Source organism: Centropristis striata, chromosome 17 (assembly GCF_030273125.1).
Source record: "Centropristis striata isolate RG_2023a ecotype Rhode Island chromosome 17, C.striata_1.0, whole genome shotgun sequence".
NCBI classification, from domain to species: domain Eukaryota; kingdom Metazoa; phylum Chordata; class Actinopteri; order Perciformes; family Serranidae; genus Centropristis; species Centropristis striata.
In genome coordinates this window covers 29847526-29875219 of record NC_081533.1, presented here as the reverse complement: position 1 = coordinate 29875219, position 27694 = coordinate 29847526, and the positions used below count along the sequence as shown (strand labels likewise).

General features: G+C 39.5%; 1 protein-coding gene across 1 annotated transcript in view; it reads left to right on the top strand.

Moving 5' to 3' along the window:
- Positions 1-27694, top strand: part of sorcs2 (sortilin-related VPS10 domain containing receptor 2) — a 291103-nt gene that overhangs the window by 16396 nt on the left and 247013 nt on the right. The window lies entirely within an intron of this gene.

Genomic DNA, 27694 nt, shown 5'->3' with positions numbered 1-27694 from the left:
GAAAAAAAATGTGCAGATTTAAGAGATTTAATCTAGTAAATTTGCAACTTCCCCCCAGTTTGTATTTTTATTTTTATTCATACTTGGCCTTAATATGCCGTCATAGTCAAGTTCTCCTCGTACAGGTCCAAGTGGTTCTACGACCAAACAGAGAGACATGGGGACCCCATTTTGATATCCACTGAAATTACCAAATATAGTTTTTCGCCCGATAAAGGGTTAACTACTCGAATCATTACACAAATATGAATGCAGCTGAAGTAGCAGCAAGCTATTACTACTGCTAGTTCAGTTAGATGTAGTTCATTACTCCCACACTGCTTACCAACAACCTTTTGTTTCCTCTTTGCATGGGAAGGTGTGGACTCTTACAGACCAAATTACGCAGTATAAACATGTGTGTGTTGGAGCTGTGGGGCTATTGGTTACCAAGCAACAGCCAAAACAACTAGTTGGCAGGAGGATCACAAGAAAGCCCCTCATTGCTTGAACATCCCAGATATTCTCAGAACTTTCTTTCTTTTGTTATGGTGCTAAAACATACCCAGCATGGATTCATTGTTTTTCTGGTGTTGTCTCGCCATGGTTGAAAGTTCTTGCTCATGTTGCCTTGGCAACCCGCACTGGAATCCTGTTGGGGTCTTCCAGTGGTTTGGTTCCTGATCTGAATTTAGAGTGGTCCCTCGCTATGCCTTGCACCTCCCAGATCCTGCATATTTCATGTACAGCTCTGCCATTAATATATGCCTGTCATATTGAGGTCGTCAGGTGAAATCCTTTTATCTACATTAGTTAACTTTCAGGAACAAAGAAACCAAGAATAGAATAGAATAGCCTTTATTGTCATTGTATATATACAACGAAATTGGAGTGCAACTCCCATTGGTGCAAAACAAGAAACTCAAAATATATATATACATACATGGAGAAAAAAAAAAGAAAAAAAAAAAAAGAATAAATTAATAAAATAAAACAAAGCTTTGTTTTTGGACTTGCCCTATTGTTGATGCTCTCACATACCTTTTTGTCTCTCCTGTTTTTATGACACCCAGATGATAATTTCCTAATAATTGTGTACTGACATATTTTTGGGTGTAAACATGTTGTCTTGCCTTAAAGATAATAATGAAAATGACCAAGACTGGTGTTGAGAGGATTTTTCCTGACAATAACTATATAATACAGACAGCATTTGGCTTGTGTTTGTGTGTGCATGTGGGTGGTGTGAGAGAGGTGTGTGTGTGTGCCTACTATAGGAGCAGTGGGAAATCTCTGCCTATAGAGCCCCCTGAGAGTTGTAAAATGCAGCCCAGCAGGGTTTCTCAGTATTTCAGCAGAACAGCAACACATTTAGAGATTGGCTCTTCTTCCCTGGGTGCTAAGCCGTCCCCACTTTCTATCAAAAACCCCCATCTGAACCCCACCTCTCACCAGGGAACAGGCTATTTTAAGTTTCCATTGCAAGCCAATTGCACAAGAGCAGGCTTCCAAGTGTCGGAACAGAAAAATGGATACAGATATAAAATGGATTGTTTGTGTGCTTGGTTATGATCAACTGAAATTAATAATGTCATTACATAAAGTGGTTGCGTATATATATATATATATATATATATGTGTGTGTGTGTGTGTGTGTGTGTGTGTGGATGGATTGGCTTTTTTTTAAAATCCTAAATTCAGCCACTTTGACTTTGTTTAACTTTGGCAAAAAATTTATGTTTGTTTTCCATTTTCTATTGAGTTGACAGTCAACGTTCACTTCTGTTAACCATGACCATTTCTGTTTATTCAACCCCAACTAAAGTGTTTCTAGTAGGCCTAGTGTAATGATACATCGATCTGTATTGATATATCCATTCAGTAGGGATGTAACGATGCATCATGAGACAAGTAAAAATTGATACAAATGTGTGACAATTTCAATCGGTTGAGATGAAAAATGGATCGTGATACCCTTTTCCAACAGCAGAGGGGTAATCTACTTTAGATTTCACTTGTTAGATGGCATATGTCACTGTCAGTTATAGAGACAGAGCACATTTCAGCTCCAGCCCCACTGGAGGGAGAACAATCATTGCTCTCTGTTGACTTTGTGTTGAATGACGGAGCCTCATTGACAATTCCATATGTCAACAAACAACAAAAAAATGTCTAAAAGCTGCTGTGTGTTGAAATGCACTATAACAAGTTAAAGAACCAGAACTATGTTTTTACAAGCTAACAAGGATGAAGAAGGAGAAACATAGATATTAACTAACATACAACAGCTTGGTAACATATAGCTAACATTAGCTTGTTAACATTATAGCTAACATTAGCTTTCTAACACATAGCTGCCATTAGCTTGCTAAAATATAGCTAACATTAGGTTGTTAACAGTATAGCTGACATTAGCTTTTTAATACATAGCTAACATTAGCTTGCCAACACATAGCTAACATTAGCTTGCTAACACATAGATAACATTAGCTTAACATAGCTAACAAGAAAAAAACGACATTTTTACCAAGCACATTGGATTTAAAAAAAATATTGTAACAGTAAGTTACAGATTACTTTGCCAATTATTCTATTAGGCTTACAATTAATTACATATTTGATATGTTTTGTATGCATCACACATTTGCTGCTTTGCTTTTGACCATCTTTGACCAAAACATCATTCATTCACTTAATATGACTTTCTTTCTTTCTTTCTTTCTTTCTGGAATCATATTCACCAGGTGTTAAGATAATCTTTCTAGCATTTGTCAGAGAAGAGTTATGCTTTGGTTCGATGCTAACAATCCGCCTTTTGTTAATTTAGAGAACTCTTGTTTTTTGTTGTTGATTTTTATGTAATGCTTTAGTTATCCTATGTTCCTTTTGGCCGAACCTAGACTCAAGGTCAGCCCTGTCTGCAGTTCAAAGGCAACTCTGCAACCCAAGTTGCAGACACACACCTACACAAAGACAACTTGAAGCATCCAGCCACCATCTATTTTCATCATCTTATCTGGGGTCGGGTCACAGGGGCAGCAGGCTAAGCATAGTACTCCAGGCGTCCCTCTCCCCAGCCACAACGTCCAGCTCCTCCTGGGGGACCCCGAGGTGTTCCCAGATCAGATGAGACCCTCCAGCATGTTCTGGGTCGAGAGGGCCTCCTTCCAGTTAGATGATGAAGAACACTTTTAACGGGAGGTGCCCCAGAGGCATCTTTATCAGATAGCCAAATCACCTCAAATGGTTCCTTTTCAAAGCAATAAAATGGAAATCACCCTGTTTTGACAGATGTGAAGCTTGCCAGTAATACTTCTTCTCACTGGAAAAAGATAAAGGGCTGAATGTTTGTGACTCGTGTTGATAGCAATTAGAGCACTGGAGTATCAGAAGAGGGGTGGCAGTGTAGGAGGAAAGAAAAGAAAAGAAGAAAAAACAATAATGTTACACTGAGGCCTCTTTCATCTAAACCGTGCATGTTCCTTGGGTTTATTCTTTTTTTTACAAACGTTCTGTCAAAAACAGCCGTTGTTTTAGATGAAAATGACGAGGCTGTGTCCTGTGATCTGACACTGGCAACAATGTAACTGCCAGGCTCTCAAACTGTTTGCTACCTGCCTCTGTCTCTCTGTCTTTGTCTGCCTCTGTGTCTCTCAGCCTCCCCATGTGATTGACTTTTGCTTGATTGAAAGGAGACGTGTGGCTGTGAGTGAGAATAAAGATGCAAAGTAGTGACAAATTGAATTACTGTTTGGAATGCTGCTTGTCACAACAGTGACATCAGGTGATTTCAGTCTTCGGCAGTGTGAAGAGAGAGAAGTAATGGCTTACAAAACGATGTAACAGCACTGAGATGCTAAAAATAGACAAATTATGTGGTTTTTAATATGCAGGTTATATGAAAAAAGAGCTTTTCAGGTATGGATTCATGCACCAGCAGTTCTTTGGAATCAGTCTAAAGATAGAACATGCTTCAGGCTTACACTACTAAGGATGATGAGGTGGGAATAGATTTTGTAGATTTAAAATCTGAAATGCAAGCAAGTGAAAAAGAAATCAAGTGATAGGAATGGAGCCAATGAATCAAGATTATGTTTTTGCTGACAGCGGTTAAAGTTAGGCCAAAAGTACAATAAAAGGCTGGCTGTGGCTTCGGTGGTAGAGCAGTCGTACACTGATAGGAAGATCACAGTCTTGAAAGATCCTTGGGCAAGATACTGGACCCCCAAATGACTCCAGGAGTAAGCAGTGTTGTGTAATGATGCTCACGCACTGTGATTGAAGGCAGCTGGCATGCTGGTGTTTTGTCTAACTTTGCTCCCTTGTGGTATACCAGTTCCCTCCTGTTGTTCCCTCCTATTAAAATGATGACCAGTCATCTGGTTTAACAAGTAACCCTGTTAACTGATGGCTGAATGATGCTGAATGCATCATGGTTGCTCCTAGTGACAGCAGCTGTTGAAAACACATGCTGTTGTAAAAATTAAACTTTAACCCCATGTAGTCCACGAAAGCAGTGGCAAAATACTCACAAGACAACGTAAAAAAGGAAGCAGTGTGTTTCACTGCTGCCAACTTCCATCTAAAGTACTTCCTTGAAACTCTATGCCAGTTTTTGTTTGATGATGATAGTTCTCTTGTTCTGGAAACAGCTGAGAAGCATTTATAGCCATTCATCCTGTAAATGCCCAATGTTTCTAGTTTGTGGTTGTAAAATATCTATATGCTGTGATTATTCAACAGGGGTCACCAGGTCATTTTAAAAAGTGAGGTCAAGTTAAAAAAAAAAGATCCCACAATCACTATCAATGTTGGGGGGAACTGATATTCCAGCATTATATTCACCAAAAAAAATGCCTTGAATCTGCAATGTGGAAGCATTTTGGCCACCAACAAACCAGGGAGTTTTGGTTGAAGATGGACATCCAGTTTGCAGAAAGTGCTGTCTAAAAGAGACTACAAAGGGTTCAAACACTTGGAAAATGTTTCAGCATCTTTCAACAATTTTCAACAATGATCCGACTCTTCATGTCAAAGTTAAGCTAAATACTTCTAAATACCTGTTTACATACTTTTTCTGATATCAAGTCGGCTAGGTTTTGTTTTATTTGCATTTTACATAAGTTTCATTCCCCCACGGAAGTGTATCAGTAGCAAAAATCGTTATAGCTATGCAAGCCAGTATCAATACAACACTATGGCAAGAACACTAAATAGCTACTCTTACATGTCACTTATAAATAATAATAATAAAATATTGCTTTAAAAAGGTACTCAAAGACGCTTAAACTTAACTTATCTCATGAATGTGAACTTATTAAAAGTTTAATCAAATGATTTCAAACAAAAACCGAGAGCAATACCACAACGTTGACCCATTAGCTGGCGAGCATCGCAGAGTAGCATCTAGCCTAGTTTAATGGATGTAGCTTGTTAGCCTGAGCTAGCTTGGTAGCTTTCAGCGACTTGGGTGATGTGTTTCAGAGGAAAGGCTTTATTCAGCTCTCAGCTCAGCTCAGCTTTGTGGCCATTTTTGGATTATCCTGGAGATAGTGGAGTCAGCACTAACTCGCTACACTGCCCACTTTCAGCTTAATTTTTGCTCTTCAGAAACCTATGGGTGATGTAATTCAGACTGCAGTCTATCAGTGTGTTTACATGCACAGTTTAATCGAGCTTTGCTTCAAAATCGATTTTGGCATCTAATCAGAGTTTACCCAGTTTACCTGCTAATTTGACCGGCTAATTTGACCGGCTACTGTGACCGGCTAATGCGACCAGCTTTCTTGGATGTTTTTGGTCATACGCCAGCGCAAGGGGGTGGAGTGTGCGCACATTTAATTCACGTGACTGATCAGCTGTTTCTGCTTTGACATGAAAGAACAATAATAACTTGATCAATTCAATCCAATTCTCTATTTTCTCTTGTGGATGGCCAAAGTTGTCCAATTAGCAACTACTTTTTTCTCTCTTTTGCAATCTCTTCTTCTTCTACTGTTTACTGACGGATTAGAACACATTACACGGCCATCTTCTGACCAAAGTACCAATGTTTTTTTTAGCCAAATACTAAGTTGAGTATGCGTAAGTGTGTGTGTGTGTGTGTGTGTGTGTGGAAGGGGGGTTGTTTGTCCTCATGTGCTGAGGGGTTTTGATTTAAGCAGAGTGGAAAATAGCACTACCTGGGTTATTTTTCCATCCTTTCTCTCCCCTTCTCCTCTCTGTGAATCTCTCTCTCTCTCTCCCTTGCACACACACACACACACACACACACACACACACACACACAAATATAACCATGTAGAGGTTCAGACACTCACTAGGGCATTGGAGGAAAGCCTACTTGCCCTTTTTTAATTTCTTGTGTGTATTTGACAACAGGCACAACTGGTTCTCTGCCCTCTTTTTGTGTTTAATCCCCTTTTCCATTATCATGCCCATTTGTGTCTGTAAAACACCTCAGGGCCAAATGGTGCCAAAACACCAGCTACTTTCCAGAGTTTTGTGATTCTATCTTCCTTGGGTCTGTGGAGCTAAATCCATGTTGTATTCTTCTTAAAATCGGGAAGCAGATGTAACAAAAGGCCCTGAGAAGACCCATTCAATGGGTTAGAGGATAATAGACAAAAGTATTATTTACTGTAGTCTCTTTAGAGATAGTGTTGCTGATAACAGGTCTCTCCAGGCTTATTTTTAGATTGTGAATGCTCTAACTAATATTTACAATACACATGTTGGTTCAGTAAAAAAGTCCTCCTTTGGGCCCCCAAACAAGTTGAGGGCCGGCCATGCGTCTGTCCCTGTTAGTCCCATTTCAGTGGTCCATGGAAAGAGGACATTCTTTTCTGCAGTGATACAGCCTTGTTAAAGCCATTCCCCCGCTTCCTCCTGTTACACTCTGTCCTTCTCACAGACCCTTTCTATATTCTTCTCCAATTCTCCAGCCAGTGAAAGACACTTTGTCAGTCATTTGCCATTCAGAAGCAAAAGAACACAATGTCTGATTGGTTTATATTAGAAGTACTCTTTGATTGGCTGCATTTGTCCTCTCCATCTCTGCATTGGTTCGGTTGCTCTGCTTGGGTTTTAATTGTCAAATGGAAAAGATAAAGCACTTTCCCCCCCTTTCTTTCTCTTAAAACCTTTTACTGGATCTGGCCCCCAACATTGTTTCCAGTTGCCAAGAAGCTGCCCCTATTACCCAGTCAGCTGCTGACACTGGCCCAACACTCAGCATGTTTTGACACACTGGGTGGGGAGTATGTGTGTTGTAGAAAAGGAGTGTTATGGTTCTGGCTTGTGTCTCTCTACACATCAGTCACAATGGCAGCCAGAATCCCCATGACCTCATTCTCATTAGCACCGCTCCAACTAAATAGAGCTAGGCTGTGGCTCATCGGTGATGAGCAATGCTTCTGAATGCCCGTTGCATTTCTTAAAAAGGTGGCAGAGTGTTTGGCACTGCACAAAGTGTGCACAAAGTCCAGTTGTGTGTAAACGTGGTGGGTAATATGGCAAGTGGGTCCGTCATCTTAAGGTGATCTACAGGACTCCTTGAAGGTCTCTTCAATTAATTAAATTAAGCAGTGGACTGTCTCATCAATTTTGAGAAGTGGTGTACCTTGGAGAGATGCAGCCATGTGGAATGTTGACACAGATTTCCCATTCTAATTAATAAGTTATAGTATGAGACTGACAGCAGGGATGTTGAGTTGAAGTTGCAGACAAAAAGTTGGTAGGTGTCTGTGGAATGCTCTGCTTTCTGTTTTACCTGACAGAAATCTATCTATAAAAGCAAGAAGCGTGTGTGTGTGTGTCTAGGGAATATCTCGCTGACCGTTAGTCAGACTGACCTAAGATTTTGTATGTGGCTTGTGCATGGCACGAAGGTGTGCATCCTCGATTTTTCAAAATATCATTATTTACGTAGGACGTGTTATAGCATTGCACTGTTTTCCTGATCGGATGCCTTTTAGGGGAGCTCCGCCCCATTGTGTGATAGGCCTACACCTGGTCAGTAACACAATTCACTCTGGATTTCCACCCTGACTCATCTCATCTGTAAGTCTATTTAGCCTGCCTATCTTTCAGAGTTTTAAAGTGCGCTACAAGGTTCGATTTTCCAATAATTTTCTAATAGTTTCCAGCGAATATCAATGTTCAATGTGTATGTGCTGGATGGTGTGCGTACCTTATGAAAAGTAAGTGTTTTATGGAATTGCAGACGTTGTAGTGGTTTGCATGTAATGTGCAAATTCTGTTATTCGCGATTAGCATGCTAAGCGGAGATTTAGCTTTATTCACTTCTTATGTTGCATTACTATGTAATTCAGGGATGACATTCATGTTTCTTAGCGTAATGTCCATAATTATTTGATATGAGATACTTACATGCAATATAGTATATCAGCTAATTGGGTTCATGTTAATGTACTTTTAGTGCAGCATAGTCCGTAATGTGCTATCTCACGATTAGCATGCTAAGTGGAGATTCAAGCCCTTTCTTCCGCATCAGTTTGATCCACTGAAAACAGTAAAAACAAAACTTTATTAACTACGCAAGAGTATTACACCTCATTGTACATCCCACTTTCACACACAACCTCATTTGGCCATAATTGAAAAATCTACTTAATCTCCCACTGTACAAATACATACTTCCTGCCGGCACTGCACTAGTTTTATTAATTCAGCAAACTTTCTTACACCAGATCTTTCTTTCTAGATCAGGGGTAGGCAACCTTCAGCTTCTCAGGGTGGACTCCCTGTGGCTGACATGTTAATTATGCCAAAAGGGGGTAAACACCAATGTCATATCAATATAACTATGATAGTGGTGTAGTGACCCGATTTCGACTCGAAAAAGATGCCACTAGTATGATGAGATCCCATTTATAGTGTTTTACGCGCACAAATGAAATGTCCAGTTTCTGTATATCAATTAACTGAATTTATTGTAACATTTACAAACAAAGGTATTCTTCCTTCTTAAAGAAATAAAGTTATATTTCCAACTTTTACAACACATTTCTGCAGTCAAAAAACTGTGTGCCTCTCACTGGTGTATACCGGTGCCTTATATTAACCGTGACATCATAACGCATAATGAGCGCTCTTCTCCACCCGGTGGTGAGAGGCGCAATCAAACAAATAAACAATCAAAGCAAAATGGCTCTTACAGCAGGCGTTGTGTATTTTAAGACTGGAATGGAAAGTGGAGTAAAAAATAAAGGAGGGGGTAGGCTCCCTGTTGTCACCAACTGCACAGGAATAGTTAATGGCAAACTTGTATAATAGCACTGATATGCCAATGAATTTCCCTTGCACCAAAGGGAAGAGTATAAGGAAATAAGTCAGGGCTGTTCCGCTTCACTGTGGACTGGAAATACTCACACAATAACACTTTTTTTCCACCATCACATTTCTGTATTTTGCTCTGCTTCGGCCCAATTGTTAAAGGCCTCTTCTGCTTGCTTTTTCAATTAAAGACACAATTGGCGGGGTGCAGTAGAGCCCTGTGTCAGGGTATAAATCATCCCAGTGTGTTGGAAATATTGAAACTCCCATGAATTCATGATTAGCTGCGATGTGGTCCCTAGCAGGTAAGTCGTAACAGCTGCAAAGGCAAGCGATGTGGCAATGTGATGACACATGAGAGATCTCAGAGAGTCACAATCACACACTGAAAGCAGATCTCTGTGTGACTTCAGAGCATGCTTCACGTTCATGACAACAAGATCTCCAACCTAAATGACAGAATAGACCAAATACCACCCATAACGGGTCAATACCACTCATAACGACGCATATGATCATTTGTCAAAATGAGTGTTTCGTGGCTGTTTGTTCTAAAAATAGCACACACGTCAATATACATACATGTACGCTTCATAGTTGTAAAAAAAGGCTGCAGTTTCTGTGAATTTAGGCTACAAAACCACTGACTTATAGCTTGGGTATACCCAGACTGCCTTGCGCGCTCGAATTTAATTTCGAACCTCCATCCAGTCTGGAAACCAGGGCAGTTTCTTAGCCCTGTTTTAGGGATCCAATCACAGAGCGGGGAGGGACGGCAAGACGATGACGTGTACTACTCGGCACTTGGAAGCTTGTAGTTTTCCGGATCCAACATGGCTGCTGCAGACGCGAAACTCTCTTTAGCTGTAGATGGTGTTTTAAATAGTTTAGAGTGAAAGCTGAAAGGCGAAAGGTCTCTCGCCGGCTCCGCTGTCCCCCGGCTCGTAGCCAGATCACCGGTAGCGTCCGCCGCGGGTGATCTCGCTACGAGCCGGGGGACAGCGGAGCCGCCGAGAGACCCGCAGCAGCTTGTTTATTGCCCATAAAATCAGTGGATGTGTGTGGCTGAATGACATGAGGGGGAATAAAGCGTGAAAATAAATAATCTTGCAGAAAGCGAGAACTGGAGAAGCAAAGCAGCAAACAACACTCTCTCACAGACACACACACAACAAACATCCATTTCTGTAGCTCTACTACGTCATCTGGTATAACTGATCTGATTGGCTAAGAGCTACCTACAGACGCTTTGATAGACATTCTAAGCGCTCAATAAACGGCTCCGGAGGATCGTAAACCACACCTCCTCTACGGAGAAATGAACGGCTAGTTTGAGATTTGGTCAGGTGTTAGCCAGGTTAACTGACTTAGGTTTAGGGCAAAAAAACGTGCATTGTAAAAGACAGTTTGAACAGTAAATAAATGTAAGGAAAGTGAAAACGTAAAACGTAGATTCTGCTTCTCACATTCAAGACCCTTCACAACCTTGCCTTGTATCCTTGTGAATTTCTTCATATCAACACACCTTCTCATACTCTCAGATGCTCTTCTGATATGCAACTCATCACACCTCTGCCGATGGCTTATAGAGCCTTCAGTTGTGCTGCCCCCGCCTTTCCAGCTCATTTGCAATACTGACTCTCTCTCAACCTTCAACTCACCCTTTGAAACTGACATATTCCGTTTGATGCATACAGGCCATTGTGTTTGCTCTGGAGTTTTATATCTAGTTTGTATCAACTTAATTTTTTAGCCATGCACGGTGTCTTAAAGTGCTTTGCTTTCCGCTACCAGCAATCACAATCCAACATTAATAATAATGCGTTTTATTTATAGGCGCCTTTCAGAGTTGTTAGGACTTTCACCCAGGAGAACAGGGTTCGTAGTTCCCTTGTGAAAACATAAGTAAACTATGTGATTTTTGAAGTTTTGTGCATCACGTTTTTACATAACTATGTCACGTCCTCGTAACTACTCGTAACACTTCCGGCATTTACGTACATTTACTTTTATAGCGCCTTACCAAGTTTTTTCCCCTACACCTAGGTCAGTGGTTTTGTAGCCTAAATTCAACAAAACTGCTTCCTATTTTTACAACTGCACTTACAACACTGTAAGTGTATGAATAATGACATTTGCACTATTGTTAGAATGCTCCACTTCAATCTACACCGCAAACGGGGAAACGCTCATATGGGTCGTTTCAGGTGGTATTGACAAACTACTTATTCCGTCAGTTAGTTTGGAGATCTTGTTCACTGTAAATGATTGTCTTGTAAATTAACAGTAAAATGCTGGCACCAGGGTTGCCAGCATTCCACTGTTAATTTTACAGTTCCTCTACTGCTATTTACTTTACATTATGGTACTATGATAAAACCACATACTGAATCATAGTAAAATTCTGCATTTCATTGATTTTTTTTTACAGTAGACTAAAACACAGCTAGTTGCAATATTATTAATATTATACAATGCAGTCATTTTTGTAAATAGAGCCTATTACTGTCTGAAAGCCAATCACTATGAATTAAGCGCTAGTTAAGTAAAATACATCCATTGAAAAACGTGTACAAGAAGAGACTTAGAAAAACATAATTTATCATATATTTTATGGGAAACGGCAAGCTACCCACAAATATTGCTCAGAATGCATTGTTTTCTACAGTATAATACCTTTTTAATGGAAAACAGTATGTTACTGTCACAATTTGACTGTTTTCTTACAGCAACTTGTTACAGTGTTGGTAAAAAGGCCCAATAACGGTATAACGTTTAGCAAAATTAAACCGAAAGTTTTAACACTATATTATAAATGCTCATGATAGCATTGCTGGCTACCACGAACAATACAAGCATCAGTGCCACAGGCCAGTGGATCAGTAGTAGTCAGAGGTGGGCAGAGTAGCCAAAAAATGTACTCAAGTAAAAGTACTGTTACTTAAGATTATAATTACTCAAGTAAAAGTAAAAGTACTCATAAAAAGAATTACTCAAGTAAGAGTAAAAAAGTATGCAGTGAAAAGACTACTCAAGTACTCAAGAGTACAAGTACTGCGTTTTCTCCGGATTTATTTTTGAAAGCAACACAAACGGTATAAACTAGTAGCAAACAACATATAAAACAGCAATCTTCAAACTAAAGATACAATATATTGCCATAAGTTGCAAAGGGTGGACCGACATCATATTAAACCCTATGGATTAAGAATGGGATGTCACTTTAGTTCATATGTGAGTCAAGGCAGGTGACGGGCCGTTAAAAAGTGCGCGTTCACTGTTGCTATGGCTACGACCAACATGACAACACTTGTCATCTGACCCATTTGATTGGCAAGATCATTTTCTAATGTTTTTTATTGGTTGAAAGCTGAAGACGTAGAAATAGATCTCGCATGTAATTAAAAAAAAAGATTTAAAAAAAAAAAAAAGTAACTACCATCACGTAGCCAAATAGAACAGCGTAAAAGTACCGTTCCTTCTTCAAATATATACTCAAGTAAAAGTAAAAGTATGGTCCAAAAAAACTACTCCTAAAATTACAATTTATCCAAAAAGTTACTCAAGTATTTGTAACGGAGTAAATGTAGCGCGTTACTACCCACCTCTGGTAGTAGTTTACCTTTACTTGACCTCTTGCTTATTTCATCGACAGAACAAGTCGGTCTTCGTCAGATTTAATATGTATGGAGATAAACATTCTCTAAATGTAGCTGCAGGTACCTCAGATCACCCATAGCAGCTTCAAATGCCGATCCTCAAGGAAAAAAATGATCGTTTGCCCATGGCACAGTGGATTACCAATGCTATTTGATAAATCTGAATATCAAATCAACATGAAAGAGTTGATTCCCTCTTGATTAGAAATTAGAAATATGCATATTAGTTGGAGCCCCATGAATTCTTTATCATGTGTAGATGCAGACGATCTTTGTGCCTTTCCAGATTAATTCACATCCTTTTGTGTAGGATTGCTTCGTTTATACATAACCCGTTTCAGGAAAATATAGATAGCCATAACCTCTGTTTGTGTGTTCTCTTACTGTCTTGAAACAGAGCACTGTGCAGTGTCATTTCAGGCCATTTTTAAATGCTAAAATAACTTGATTGATTCATGTGAAGTGAAGCTCCGCTAGCTTGAAACTCAATATATTTCCACAGGGAGGATAGTTGAAAGAGTTTGAAAAACTTAGTGTCACTGTGTTTGTGTGTTCACTGCTCAGGGCTGATCGGGTTTGATTGGCTGAGTGGAAGATCAGAGGAAACTATCCAGAGGCTGGGACCTCAGGCTGGGACTGGGTCTACTGAAAATACATTTACCTTTGTAAACCTACAGAGTCTATGGTAACCCACATAATATCCTAGCATCATTCCACAAGCACTTTAGTTGCAGAAAAAAAACCAACAGGGCATTCCAAATCCTTTTGGATTAAGAAAAATGACGCAGCTCTTATATGAATTTCTTATATATGCAACTCTACTCTTCCACCTGACCATTCTTTTTTTTTTTTTGTTCAACAATATTTTATTGTCAGAACAATGGACGGTGTACAGTTATGGATGTGCAGTTATGGATATACAGACATTTTTGTAGTTTACAGTATTCCAACCGCCCTTCCCCCCACCCTACCCTCCCATCTACCCCTGTTTTGACCCCTCCATTAATAAATAGATTACATAAAATAAAAAATATTAAGATAAAAGGACAGTTCAGCAAACAGACATTAGGTAATACAATAAAATAAAAATAAAATAAATAAATTTAGAGCAATAACAAATAAAACAACCCAAATACAGTAAAAAAATAAAAAAAAACATTAAAAAAATAAAAAATTATGTATATATATATACACATACACATTTTGACAGATAAACGGTTGTGCTTGTTCCAGTTGAACGGATTTTGTTTACTGACCATGCAAGCCCCCATCTAATTAAGAGCTAACCTGACCATTCTTCACAGAATTTAAAGTTCCCTTCTCTCGATCTCAGTCTTTTTCCTGTAGCAGGGTTTGTACCTTACCTAGCTAGACAATGACATGTAACCTGGCACGTCTGGGAGACAAAAACAGGAGAGGTAGAAAGGCATACAGTGTAAGAGGGAGCAAGACAAGCGTAGGAGATTACTGCAATGCCCAAACACAGTAAAAGAGGGGCTGTTAATCTGATAATGGTCCCTGGGCAGAATGACTCTTTCTGGGCAGCATTGTAGCTTCACACAGACATCTATCAGGCCTCCACTCTCCTGTAATTACATATTCTTCATGTGGATACAACAGGGGATACAGGAGCATTAGCGGAGAGGACTGGTCAGCACATTGAAGCGTGGGATGGCTGCAAAAGAAGAATCAAAAGAGGGATCTTTTTACTTTAAATATATGAGAAAGAGGGGGATAGAGAAGAAGAGAAAAACACTGATTTAAGGCAGTACAGGATTTCAGAGGCCTTTGCCTTTTGTTGCTGAGCTTGGCACATTTGGATCCTTGTTTCCTTTACTGAGTGTGCAGCACCTCAGGTCAGTTCAAGTGTTAATGGTGAACTTGAGGCCAGTTCTACTTGTACAATGATGCTGCACTGCTTGTACAGTCTATCAGTCAATGTGCACAAAAAAAATTATTTATGTTAGTTAAAAATTATTTATATTAGTTATGTTTGAGGCGAGGCTGGGCGGCTGTCTGAAGGAAGTCACAAGCTGAAAAGCCAGCGGCCTCCACCGCAGAGACAGGAGAAGCTCCAACGGCTAATGTGAGCCAAACTACAAACCTGATGTAGTAATGACGTACTAATTACTTGATAAGAATGTTTCTTGTTACAATCAAGAAGTAATCTGCTCTCTAGACTCTTACTTTAGAACTTCCATTGGACTTTAGTTATTTGTCTCCTGTCAGTTTTTATCCTTTTACCTGTTGTCCTTTTAAAGTGTCTATAATTTACATTTTCCTTTTCCCAGTGTGTCATATGACGATGTGAAAGGGGTATGTGGTAGTTCATGAACCTGTTCGGCTCACAACTAGACACAATGCTTTAGCTTCACTATCACTGTTCTTGTAACATTGTTTGCGAGCTCTGCAGGGTGCAATTTTCAGTGAAAATGCTAAAAAACCTATTTTACACTATCTGCTCAGCATCAAACAGCATACAAAGTTATTGTCACAACAATGAGGGAGAAGGATCAGGTCAGTGGTTTTACATTGCAACACTGATGAAGTGACAGAGGAGCAGAGGATATGAGCCAGAGTATGTAGAAAGTGGCAGATAAGGAGATGAGATGCTGGCGAGGAGGAGGGCGGGGAAGCCAGGTGATGCAGAAAGGAGGGAAATGTTAATATTATGCTAATTTTATTATAATTTTTATTAACAATAATGAAAATCGAAAGAGTGTAGATTTGGCTAAGCTGAAACATTTTCTAATTCAAGTGTTTTATTTTAATGTACCGGCAAAGGTGTAACACAGAATAAGATTCATCCATCAATAAAAAAAAATACTTAGAAAAAGTAAGAGTGTAAAAAAAGAGACAAAAATGATCCAGTGGGGAAACAATTCTCCTTTGTCTTTCAAGGTTTCAGTAGAAAACAAAGATGTTTCTGACATCCACGTTTCCCTGCAGATGTCTACATGCCCATAAAGCAATCCTCAGCTTGTTTTGTTCTGAGATGAAAAAGATATTTGCTGAAGAACTAAAGAATTTCTTGTGTCTCCAAAGTAGTTGAGCAGCTGTGGAGGTGATTATGTCATGTCAAGTGAGTCACACTGCAGAGGGAGAAGAAAATTGTGCATTTGAATGGAAATTTCCATTCAAGGTGCCCACCTCATCCAGGTGTGTAGGTTGAATCATCTCGACTGTTTTCAGCCATTTGTTGAACAAAGAGCGCCATATAGTGAGCCCAGGAAATAAATAAAATGGTTCACAAAGCTTCGTTGTCACTTCACTACTTTAGAGAATGCATCTTTCAGTATTAACAGAAATTAACACTTGAGTTGTGCTTCCATCTAGATTTGCATGAGAAAAGCTTGATGGAAACATCAGAATTCAAACTTTCGAAAATGCGCATAAAAGTTTTTACGCTCACTTGAGGTGTTTTTTGTCTTTTTCTAAAATTAGTTAATGCATTAAAAAGGAGATGGAAACGCTTTTTCTGAATAAGTTCTCATGTAGTGAACATTTTACTGACATGAGTGATCAGCTGTTTCAAAGGTAGCCACGCCCCAAATCATACGATTCTTTATCTTCTATTTTCTTCTAAATGGGGCCATTTTTGAACCATTAACATCAAATTGTCTTGAAGAAAATTTTTTTCTAGTGATTGAGACCATAGTGTTGTCCTAAAAAAATATTTCTGAGATAACAAATCAAGTGAGAAGTTTTCTCATTTTGCATTGAAATGAATGGACAGAAATGTTTTTGCAGCCAAACTTAGCGCCCCCTGCTGGAATTTTCGGTAGAATGCAGCTTAAGGCACTTCCTGGTTTGCCTCCCTGCCCAGACCCGGAGGTTGCCGCCTGGTGACATCATTCTGCGCCCCGCTACACTGACATGAAAGAACAATTGAAGACTTCTCTCCATTTTCTCTTGTGGGTGGCCAAAGTTTAATGATTAGTAACCTCTTTTGTGTTGTTGCCTCACCACTGTTGCGAACTTCTTGAGTGGTGATTTCACGTAGATCAAAGCCATCTGTAGCCCTTGGTGATTCATGTTCTGGACTTTGCTGTAAGGTAGCTGTCAGTGTGCAGCTTCATGGGAAGAAGAGAAGAAGAACAAGGGTCCATCTTGACCTTTGGCAGAGACTGCGCCAGATCTTTCACAGTGCCTTAGAAACTTTACACAGTCTGTGACATTTAGTGCTAGTGGAGGAGTAAAGCCACTGCATGGCAATGAAAGAAGTCAACACAAATGTAAATCAACTGGAAGAACAGCTTAATATATTTGTCACACTCTGACTCTGAGTGAGGGTATGTTGCCGTTTGGCATACTGGAAAAATTCCCCCCAAAAAAACAATTTGTAAGGGAAATCTGCCTTACAAAAATAATGACAAGCCACAGTGAAAAAAATTAAGGTGCAAAAAATCCCATTTATTATGGTCAACCACAAGAACTATTTACATAAAAAGAAAACTTCCAAAACATCAACAAATTAAATATATTTTCTACACAGGAGGGTCAGCACAGCTCAGCAGTCCCCCAGCGACTACCCTCAGTGAGTCTGAAAAATCTCCCAATATATAGTCTAAGCTCCTCCCTCTGGAACAGACCATTCCAAGCCATTAAATAATAAATTAAAATGCATTGGACATCAAGTACATTGGACATCATCACTCAAATAGTTCAGTCTTATCTCAACAGAGTGATAAACATTCTACAACAATATTGCAACCAATAAGCCCTAAAACAAAGAGGGACAAAACGAAACATTGGTTTGGCCCAATTATGTCCTACATGCCACACAGGCAAATAAAAGGGCAGCATTCACTGTCCTCGGGTCCTTTCACCAACCAGGAAGTACTGCGGGCGGTAAGAAAATAATGCATAACAACAAATGTACATAAACTGTGTAAGTGTTCATGAGCCACTATTTCTAGCTCTAACTCTAATGTGTGCACCCACCAGGCTATAGCTAAAAGATAGCAGGCTACACTTAACTGCACACTTATGATTTTGTGTTATAGGCAGGGTGATCTGCCACAATATTCAATACACTGATGTTTTTCACATTGGGACTTTTTTTCTGTTAGTGTCAGTTAAAGCCTTCATGATGTTGATCAATTTACTTTATGATTGTTAAGAGTAAACATGCCTAAACCTGCAATTTTATTTTTGAATATGACATTAACTATTTGCTAAGATCACAATCATCTTGGCACTGAAGGTGCATTCATTTCATGTAAAGATGGCCATCAAGCTTATCAGCTGTGAAAGAATGGTCACAGCTCATCATTCATCATCCACTCATCAGAGGTCAGGTGTTCTCGTTTTATTCTGGGATTTAGGGCAAAGACATGTTGTGACATGGAAATGCTGTAGACTCCTCCCACAATCGACAGATCAGTTGTGGTGCAATCCATTTTAGATTTGAATCCATCCATTTGAGTCCATTCCATCTATGTTGCTGTCACAAGCCGGGCAGCAGCTAGAACTATGGTCAAGGAGTAGAAGCCATCTCAGATTTGGATTTGCATATACTTTCTAGTGAGGAAATAATATTTTTTGTCTGTCTGGGGTCAGCTGATCAACATGTGTTACTTTTTAATTGAGGAATCTATACCCAGTTTGCTAAAACTAGTCTATGTATTCTATTTATGGTACAACTTAATTAAAGCTTGCTAATTATATATATTAGTACAGGGCCCATTCAAAGCATGCCTGGTCAGAATGGGCTCAAGTTGCAGCCACTGATAGTCAGAAACATTGGTGAAATCCACTCTGCCTCATGACTTTACCATGAACTGAGAAGATAACTGGTTGGGGCACCACTAAAAGGTCTCCAAGCAAAAAATACTATACTATTCAAAATCATTGTGCCCCAAAATTACTTACAAAAGGCCCGAAGCACTTAAATATATACAACTCAACTGTCTAATTGTCCTACTTCTACTTCCAAAGAAAACATTGTAGTAAATTTACCACAAATTTTTATTGACAGAGAAATATGTTGAACAAAGAGCGCCATCTAGTGGGCTCAGAAAATAAAGAAAATGGTTCACGAAGCTTCGTTCGTGTTCGTTCGTGAAGCTTCACTTCGTTGTCACTTCACAAGTAAATAGTTTTACTATAAATAGTTAATAGGGTGAAAAGTAAAGTAATACGATATTTGCCTGGAGCCCCAATTTACTCAATCCGTCCCTGAAATTACACTCAAATTGTGGCTCCTTGCGGTCAGAAACACCAGTGAAACATCACAAACGGCTTGCATAACTAATTCGTGTTAGTAGATTGCTTTGACATAACCACCACGGTCTTAAGCAGAGCATGGATCAAATTAGTGGAGCAAGGCTATTTTGCCTGCAGTCATGTTATTAGTATTATAAATTCATTTCCAAATAGGCGTATTAGCCGCTTTGATATAACCTCCGCGGTGATAAAGTGGATCTAATTATTGGAGGTATTTTGCTGGTGGTTATGGTATTAATGCTCACATTGAAGTAGTTTGTGATTAGTATTGAAGACGTACACATCTGGAGTTGCAAGCCGAGCAGGGCTGTTCCTGCAGGCTATCTGCTTGTTTGATTCCAGAGAAGTGAAGAAGAGTTTGTTGGTCACGTTAGTATATCCAACATAAATGTAATATCAGTATATCCAGCTTCCAGGTAATCTTAGTGTAGTGGCAATTTTGTCCGAAAAAATAACAAAATTAAACTTAAAACAAACTTAATCAAAATGCCACTGATGCACCATGAGCGTGTGGTGTATGCAGGCAAAGAAGGTGATCCAAAGGTTTATTTTGTCCATTGCGAGCAAGCAAACAAAAGAACAAAGAAACATGGCTCCTGCTGCCTATCTTCGCGCTGGTAAAAAAACATAGGCCCACCCAGGTGCATGACAGCACTCTGCCTACTCACCTACCTATATAACATCAGGTGCCCATGGTGCCAACCCAAATTCCATAAAACACAAAAAATAATATGTAAACTAAATATGCTAAACAATAATGATGATTAAACTAAACAATTAACTAGCAAAACAAAATATTATCAAAATAAACAAACGTCTAGAACAGGGGTCTCAAACTCAAATTACCTGACATGACCAAAAAAAGACACAAAATTACTAATACAGACAGAAAATTATTATAAAAAGATACAAAATGCCCCCAAAAAGACACAAAATTACATAAAAAAGACACAAAATGACCAAAAAAAGACAGAATTACCAAAAAAGACACAAAATTACTAAAAAAGACACAAAATGATTACAAAAAGACAAAAAAAATACCAAAAAAGACACAAAATTACAAAAAAAAGACACTAAACTACGATAAAAAAGACACAAAATTACAAAAAAAAAAGACACTAAATTACGATAAAAAAGACACAAAATCTCCCAAAAAAGACACAGAATTACCAAAAAAGACACAAAATTATTAAAGAAAGACCTTCCACACACAACACGGTAAAGTGCCATTCATATAAAACTCACATTAAACTTTCATATCAAGGTGGGGGCCACAAAATATCGTCACGAGGGCCGCAATTGGCCCGCGGGCCGCGAGTTTGAGACCCATGGTCTAGAATAATCAAGCAATACACATTGTTAATAATAAACTAAACAGACAACTAAATACTAACAAGAACTAAATAGCTCCAACACTTAGTATATCCACCAAATGTTAGCTGCAGTAAATGAGCTGTGACCTGTACGTAAATCCCTGCTGCAGATTTAGGTGACGACATACTATTCTCAGACTGCAGATCCCTGAGTCCCTCCCCCTGCTGCTGCTCTCCACAGAGCCCTGAACACCCCTGAACCCATTCCCCCACTGCTGCCCTCCACTGCACACAGAGCGCTGTTCTCTTGTTCATTCAAAATGTATTCCAAACTGCACCAAAGTCAGCAATGCACGACGCTGGGTCCCCAGCAATACACACGGATGAATGGTTGTTGGTATATGCAAAGGATACACTATCTCTCAAACACACACACAAACACACACATATATAATAGACTGCAGTTTCAAGCCGTGATATATATGCCTCTGAGCGATCTGAACGTCCCAGAGGCGCAATGGAGGACCAAGTGATCCCGGCTCTGAACTGCCTTCAGAGGTAGTAACAGATGTGCTACAGGAGCGAAAATGTCCGAGATGGGATCAATGTGAACCGGCGGAGCTGGCAAGTGGTAAAATATGTGACCTAGGTTATTTGTGCGACCAACACTCGGTTATAATACCAAAGGCAGTGGGCCATATCATCAGAAACACACCTCTCCAACAGTAATCGAATCATGTGCAGCAAAACAGAACAGCTTTGCTTGACTCTGTAGAATCTCTACAGCCAGAAACAGCATGACGTGCAGTTCGTCTGCCATTATTGTTTTGAATGCACTCGCTGCTGCTGCAGCTTAGTGTACACCTACTGCCGTTGCTTATTGTACATGTACTGCTGCCGCTTATTGTACACATACTATCTGCACTTATTGTACACGTATTGCTGACACTTATTGTACACATACTGCTGCCATTGATTGTACACATACTGTCGGCACTTATTATACACGTATTGCTGACACTTATTGTACACGTACTGCTGCTGCTTATTATACACACACTATCGGCAATTGTACACATACTGACGGCGCTTATTGTACTGCTGCAGCTTATTGTACACATACTATTGGCACTTATTGTACACATACTGTCGGCACTTATTGTACACATACTGTCGGCACTTATTGTACACATACTGTCGGCACTTATTGTACACGTACTGCTGCTGCTTATTGTACACACACTATCGGCAATTATTGTACACATTCTGCTGCAGCTTAATGTACACATACTATTGGCACTTATTGTACACACACTGTCGGCACTTATTGTACACGTACTGCTGCCATTGATTGTACACATACTGTCGGCACTTATTGTACACATACTGATGGCGCTTATTGTACACATACTATCTGCAGTTATTGTACAACTGCCGCTTATTGTACACATACTATCTGCAGTTATTGTACAACTGCCGCTTATTGTACACATACTGTTGGCAATCGTCCACATACTGTCAGCACTTATTGTACACATATTGTTCCTACCTATTGTACACATACTACTGCCGCTTATTGTACACATACTGTCGGCACTTATTGTACACATACTACTGCTGCTTAATGTACACATTCTGCTGTCGCTTATTATACATGCACTTCCGTCACTTATTGTACATGTATTGCTGCCAATAATTGTACACATACTGTCGGCACTTATTATACACATATTGCTTTAGTGAAAGAGTTAGAAACTCCACTACCCAGCTGGTCAGAACATAATCAACAAGCTGAAACTGTCAAACAGAGCAGCTTTGTACGCAGTAGTTCAGGATAATCTCTGCCTGTTTTGCTGAGCAACACTGACCCAGTCTAGTATTCTGGCTTTGTCTAACCATGGGGAGACCATCAAGACTATACACTCGGCTGAGTCGAGATGAAGCACCCCAGCTGGCATCTCCCAAAACAAGGCACATTCAAACCCCTGTGACAAGCTCTTCTTCAAACAATGGCTCTTTATATAAGCTGAAACCTGTCCAGTAACACTTATAATTAGTGTGGGGGACCTTGGGTGCCATTAATACTTATGACTTAGCTAAGCTGTGATAATAGCGCCTGCGATGTGACCTTGAAAAATGCTAAAATACATTTTTTAATCCTTCAAGTTCAGATTGATTCGATGTTTTATGATGCAGAAGGGGTTTCTCACATGCTAAAACTGTTTAATTTGAAGTTTGGCACAATTGTGTGTTCTGCAAAAAAAATCTGAACAAAGTGTGAAAATATCTCAGTCTGAAATGTGGTGATTGTCTTTTATTGTATTCTCAGTGCGTCCTGCTGTTGTGGGTGGAAGTGTTTCCTGTGCCTTCCTTTTCTCATGGGTACACCTTCTTCCCCCTCACCAACTTACAACCCTCAGGAGTATCATCATTCCTTTCCTGTTACTTTACATCTGAACAGAAAAATGATGTATTCACAGCTGCAACCCCAATCCAAATTTAGCATGCTGTGTATTATGTTAATAAAAACAGAAAGCTTCAAATTCAGAATTAATGTATATTTACAACCACATTATTAACTATAATTATCCTAGTTTGCACATTAGATATCTCTATTTTGTACTGTATGTAACTGAATATAGGTTCGCAAAGGATATGCAAATCATTGCAGTCTGTTTTTACTAGGTTTTTCACAATGTTGGGTTTGTATGTTTAGTTATGTATAGTACTCTAAGGAAAATACTTTTTTTTTTCATGAACTAGTGCAGTGCCCGTAGGAAGTATGTATTCATATAGTGGGAGATTAAGTAGATTTTTCAATTCTGGCCAAATGAGGTTGTGTGTGAAAGTGGGATGTACAATGAGGTGTAATACTCTTGCGTAGTGTTAATATACAAAGTGTATATTGGTGTAATACATGGATGTACATTGAGATATATTACATGCTACATACTACATTAGATGCAGACCTCTACAACGTCTGCAACTCCATAAAACACTTACTTTTCATAAGGTACACACACCATCCAACACATACTCATTGAACATTGATATTCGCTGGAAACTATTTGAATATTATTGGAAAATTGAACCTTATAGTGCACTTTAAAACTCCCAACGATAGCTAGGCTAAATAGACTTACAGATGAGACGAGTCAGGCATGGAAATCCAGAGTGAATTGTGTTACTGACCAGGTGTAGGCCTATCACACAATGGGGCGGAGCTCCCCTAAAAGTCGTCCGATCGGAAACAGTGCAATGCCGCAACACGTCCTATGCAAATAATGATATTTTGAAAAATTAATTCAAAAATCTTCAAAATCAAGGATGCACACCTTTGTGCCATGCGCAAGCCACATACGAAATCTTAGGTCAGTCTGACTAACGGTCAGTGAGATATGCCCTAGACAAACACACACACACACACACCGACACACACACACACACACACACGCTTCTTGCTTTTATAGATAGGTGATATCCCTGTGGAAACTACAGCATCGCTCCTGCCAATGTGCAGGGCATAACTGCTTTCTTGATTGCATATTCCATTCTGTGTCAATGTTTTTCAGCAAAAAAAAAAACTGAAAATAAAAACATCATGCATTTGAGCATGGAAGCATTTGAATTCCCTCTGCTTGATCCTGACGGTGTGAATAATGAATGAAACCTGGAGACATTTGTGTCGTGCCGTGTTCTTAGTGTGTGTTTGCCAGCATGAACTTGTCCAACTACACGTGAATGATACTGTATCCCGCCATGCATGTAAATAGAGAAATTGTTTAGTTGTTCTGTGTGTTTGCCTGAAGGGGAAAACTGGAATATAGCAGCAGTCAACTGTGACAATTGAAGAAATTGAGAGAGAGAGAGAGGAGGATGTGGAAAGAGTGGAAGAACATGACATGAATAAAACACCTGCATTTCAAAAGAGGCAACAGTACCTGCCGAGACAGCCCGCCCGATGCTCTAACAGTATGAATATGCTAATAGGAATTAGATCATGCAGTTGCAACACAATAGACTGGGTAAACAGTAAAACCGTGACAGACTTTGGCGAATACAGAATTTGTACCCCCACTTAGTTGAAACAGATAGAAAAGCTGTCACTACACAAACATGGAGGTATGCAGGGAGAATTTCTAACTTGAGGAAAGAAATATAACAAAGTATCTTCCACCATTTAGCAGTGCATAGAAGTGCAGGAGGGGCATAGTTTTACAACATGCCGTAGTGTTCGTTCCCTTATAAAATGCTGCATGAGGCTTTATGAGGCTTTAGGTCGCCAGATGCTGCAAGTTCCCTTTGACTCTCCAGTGGCATTTGGCTCTCCGAGGCTTAATAGTGAAGCTAATGACTGTCACTAGTGTTTGATTAAACCCCTGCCCTAGCAGCCTGAGGGCTCAGGTGTAGTGGCTGTAATTAACACATGGTAATTAATTTACTGAGAAACTGGAAGAGGATAAGGCTGCCCCAGAGGGTAAAAAAACACTTGTTACACGACATGGAATGAGCTATGTCCCAGTGCTTGACTGTGAGTCAAATGAAAGTGGTTCCTTTAAATTCCAGGCAGCTGAATCCTTTTAAACCATAACATGGCTTGTGGTGTATCCAATCCTCTATATCATTCCTGTTAGAAGTCACTGCTGTAACTTTGCATTCACAGAAATGTATTTTGACTGAAAAGTTCTCCAAATTTGGGTATTAATGTGGTCTGCGGTGATTCCACCTTGGAAAGTCATCTTTTTTTTTCAGTCCCAAAAGACAGTATGTCTTTGATACAATGCAACTTGTTTCAAGCATTTTGTTAAATCTGATAGTCGTAAAGAAATCTGCCTCATTGCTGTCACTTGAAGCGTGAAATTATCTCGCCCCCGCTGGCAGGTTTTGTAAAAAACAAGCTGCTCTTTCTGAGACTCAATTCAAGTCTAAATTACTTGTTGGCAAGGACATTATTTGTTCTGATAGTACCTGTCTTGTTGCTTAGAGATACCATGGATAGTAGCTGACTGTCACTATCACTGGGCTGATTCCGCTCATCTTCAAGTTACAATGATAACCTCTGCATGGGTCATGAGCTGATGGTCAGATAACAGACAGATAATATCCGGTTCAGTGGCTTCTCTTTCCCTACTTCATCAATTATTTTGTTCCACTTACAATGTGTTTAAATGTTAAAAGTCAATTACCAGGCGGCAACCTCCGGGTCTGAGCAGGGAGGCAAACCAGGAAGTGCCTTAAGCTGCATTCTACCGAAAATTCCAGCAGGGGGCGCTAAGTTGACTTGTATGATTTGGGGCGTGGCTACCTTTGATTGACAGGTGGCTAACAAGTCATCAGAAGAGAAGCAGAGCAATGCGTTTCCACTGCAACGTGTCAATAAAGTTATGTATAACGTTATATAGATATAAAAAAAAAAGGACGTTTAGCGGTTTGGTCTCATAACTTTGACACTTTCACTGTATTTTCACGTTCATTATTTGAACGTTTTCTTCAGTAAAAATGTCTTGTTCAGCGTTTGGTTGGACTAACAGACACTCCAAGGAGTTGCTGTTCATTTTTCTTAGGTAAGTAACATACATTTAGTTTTTGTTTTTTGCTAGCCAAAATGAACATCCCAGTTAATGCTAACATGAATTAGCAGCGGCTTCTCTCAGTCAGGTTGAGGTGTAGAGAGGCTGTAGTCAGTGATCAGATCCCTCTCGCTCCTCCACAGTCCAAATATGGTCTGCTTCCTGTATCGGAAACAAGATGGCGACAAGTGTAACGCTGAACTCGATGCTTCCAAACCAATGGGTGACGTCACGGTGACTACGTCCATTATTTATATACAGTCTAATCTGTACATTATTTGCCTGTGGAAGAACTTACATTGAAGATTTGTGTTTGTTTATTGGCTAGTATTGAAGGCTAAGCCAGGCAGATACTTAAGCAAATAATGCAGTGAACATTTCAATACAAGAGAAAGTATTAAACTGGATTCACTTGCAAACTCAATCCACGGAGAGACATTACCATATGAGCTGTATACTAGAGCTTTCTGCAGTCATACAGGTGACCCTGTTCAGTCTACAATACATCTCTCTCACACTCATCCGTTTACTTTCATCCTCTTTCTCCACCCTTTCCATTTTCCTCTGAACCCTCCTCCCTCTATTGCTCGGTTTAACTTATTTTCATTTCTCCACCTCCACTTTAGCTCTTTTCTAACTCTGAGCCTTTTTATTACATTTCTGCTCTCATCATCTATTATTTCTTTTTCTTCCTCTAATTCTTTTTTTATCCACATGGGTCTTCCCCTATTTTCTGTTGTATTTTTGTGTCGCTATCCTCGCTTCTCTTTCTCTGTGCTTTGATCATGGGCATACACCTGCCCAAGTCATCCACCAACATTATGGATGATATGACTGATCAGCTGTTGATCACGCTGCTGGTCAGGACGAGCTAACATGAAAGAACAATTATAAGACATATAGTTTCTCTCATGGGTGGCAAAGTTGTCCGATTAGCAAACTATTTTTTCAATCTTTTTTTTTCTCTCTTGCTCAATTTCTTCTCCTTTTACTGTTTTCTTTCTTGCATAATCTATTCTTCTTGGTCTGGTCTTGTTGTCTTGATATGATATTTTAGAGTATTGTTTTTAAAACTCTAAACAAGAAAAGTGCAACATTTTGCACCAATTCTTTGTAAGAAATTGTAACAGCCTTAACATTGTTGTATCAACTTGATTTGAACATGGGGTTGGACTTCATTTCAGTGGTTGTGTTTTGTGTGTGCGACTTTTTGTTGTCTGTCTTTTTGACAGACAGGTCCTAAAAATTCCATCAGGACATTATTATATTATACGACATATTCGGTTTTAAGGGCACAGAGAGAAAAGATGAACAGACAGGGACGGTGGGAACACTTTTTTAATGTCGTCACCACAATGCCCATAAATGATGAAAAGAGGTAAAACAAGTTTGTCCTTCATCGTTCAAAGAATCATCCATCTTTTTTTCACCTCATTCATCATTGCCATCACAGTTACTGTGCTTTTCCAGAAACTTCAGACACTCAGCTGTCATGACATTTTGCTATTTCATGCTACTAGCTAACAGTAGTTAGCAGCAGTTTGAGCTGTTTATCAGCTGCTCAGACAGAGTGCCCACAGTAATGTTACAGTGTGGAGCTCTGAATTTAGCTCTTACAATTGTACTACGGCATATGTCAGAAACAAGC